At 46.5% G+C, this 2500-nt stretch overlaps 1 protein-coding gene across 1 annotated transcript in view; it reads left to right on the forward strand.

Moving 5' to 3' along the window:
* Positions 1-2500, forward strand: part of LOC123990396 (contactin-associated protein-like 2) — a 32885-nt gene that overhangs the window by 28342 nt on the left and 2043 nt on the right. The gene's annotated exons all lie outside the window — the stretch shown is intronic.

The raw sequence follows: 2500 nt of genomic DNA on the forward strand, positions 1-2500 counted from the left end.
AACACACACTCACACACAAACTCACTCACACTCAGACACACTCACTCACTCTCTCACACTCACACACACACACACTCACACACACACACACACTCACACACACTCTCACAAACACTAACTCACACTCACACACTTACACAAACACACACTCACACACACTCACACACAAACTCACTCACACTCAGACACACTCACTCACACTCACTCACTCTCTCACACTCACACACACTCACACACACACACACTCACACACTCAAACACACTCACACACTCACACACACACACACACACTCACACACTCAAACACACTCACACACACACACACTCACACACTCAAACACACTCACACACAAACACACACTCACACACACTCACACACAAACTCACTCACACTCAGACACACTCACTCACTCTGTTTCCTCACTCTCTCACACTCACAAACACTCACACACACACACACACTCACACACACACAAACACACACACACACACACTCACACACATACTCACACTTACACACACACACACACACAAACACACACACACACTCACACAATATTATTACTTACAAACACACACACAGACTCACACAAACACACACTCACACACACACAGACACCACACACACACACACACACACACACACACACACACACACACTCACACACACACTCACACACACACACACACACACACACACTCACACTCTCTCACACACACACACACACTCACTCACACACACACACTACACACACACACACACACACACACACACACACACACACACACACACACACACACACACACACACACACACACACACACACACACACACGCTCACACACGCTCACACACACTCACTCACACTCACACACACACTCGCACATACTCACTCATTCACTCACTCACAAACACACACACACACACACACTCACACACACACAAACTCACAGGCACGTACATACACACACATTCCGTCAGAGATTTAATTTCACTCACACTCACACTTAAAAACACTCACTCTCTCACACACTCACTCACACTCACACTCACTCACACACACTCACACTTACACTCATACACACTCACACACACACTCACTCATTCACTCACACACACACACACACACGCACACACACGCACTCACACACACACTCACACATACTCACTCATTCACTCACACACTCACACACTCACTCTCTCACACTCACACTCACTCACACACACACACACACACACACACACACACACACACACACACACACACACACACACACACACACACACACACACACACACACACACACACACACACACACTCACTCACACATACTCACTCAAACACACACACACACACACACACACACACACACACACACACACACACACACACACACACACACACACACACACACACACACACACACCTCACTCATACACTCTCACACGTAGTTAAACACAAACACTCACACACTCACACACACCGGGGCGGCAGGGTAGCCTAGTGGGTAGAGCGTTGGACTAGTAGCCGGAAGGTTGCAAGTTCAAACCCCGAGCTGACAAGGTACAAGTCTATCGTTCTGCCCCTGAACAGGCAGTTAACCCACTGTTCCTAGGCCGTCATTGAAAACAAGAATTTGTTCTTAACTGACTTGGTTAAATAAAATGTAAATAAAACACACACACTCACAGTCACACACATACTTACACTCATACACAAACACACACTCACACACACACACACACTCACACACACACACAGGCACGTACATACACACACATTCCGTCAGAGATTTAATTTCACTCACACTCACACTTAAAAACACTCACTCTCTCACACTCACTCACACACTCTCTCACACACTCACACTTACACTCATACACACTTACACACTCTCACACACACACGCACACACGCGCACACACACTCACACACACACTCACTCAAACTCACTCACACACACTCACACACCCTCACTCATACACTCTCACACGTAGTTAAACACAAACACTCACACACACCGGGGCGGCAGGGTAGCCTAGTGGGTAGAGTGTTGGACTAGTAGCCGGAAGGTTGCAAGTTCAAACCCCGAGCTGACAAGGTACAAGTCTGTCGTTCTGCCCCTGAACAGGCAGTTAACCCACTGTTCCTAGGCCGTCATTGAAAACAAGAATTTGTTCTTAACTGACTTGGTTAAATAAAATTTAAATAAAACACATACACACTAACACAGTCACACACTTACTCACACACTCACCCTCACACTCATATTCACACACACACATACACACACACACACCCTCACTCACACACTCACAGGCACGTATATACACACACATTCCATCAGAGATTTAATATCACTCACACTCACACTTAAAAACACTCACTCACACACACGCACACACTCACACTCACACTTAAAGACACACACACACACACACACTCACATTAGTTTTAAGTTGAAAGGAGAAGAGATCCTCTGGTGATAGCCTGGAGAGA

Source organism: Oncorhynchus gorbuscha, linkage group LG12 (genome assembly GCF_021184085.1).
Source record: "Oncorhynchus gorbuscha isolate QuinsamMale2020 ecotype Even-year linkage group LG12, OgorEven_v1.0, whole genome shotgun sequence".
Classification (NCBI taxonomy): domain Eukaryota; kingdom Metazoa; phylum Chordata; class Actinopteri; order Salmoniformes; family Salmonidae; genus Oncorhynchus; species Oncorhynchus gorbuscha.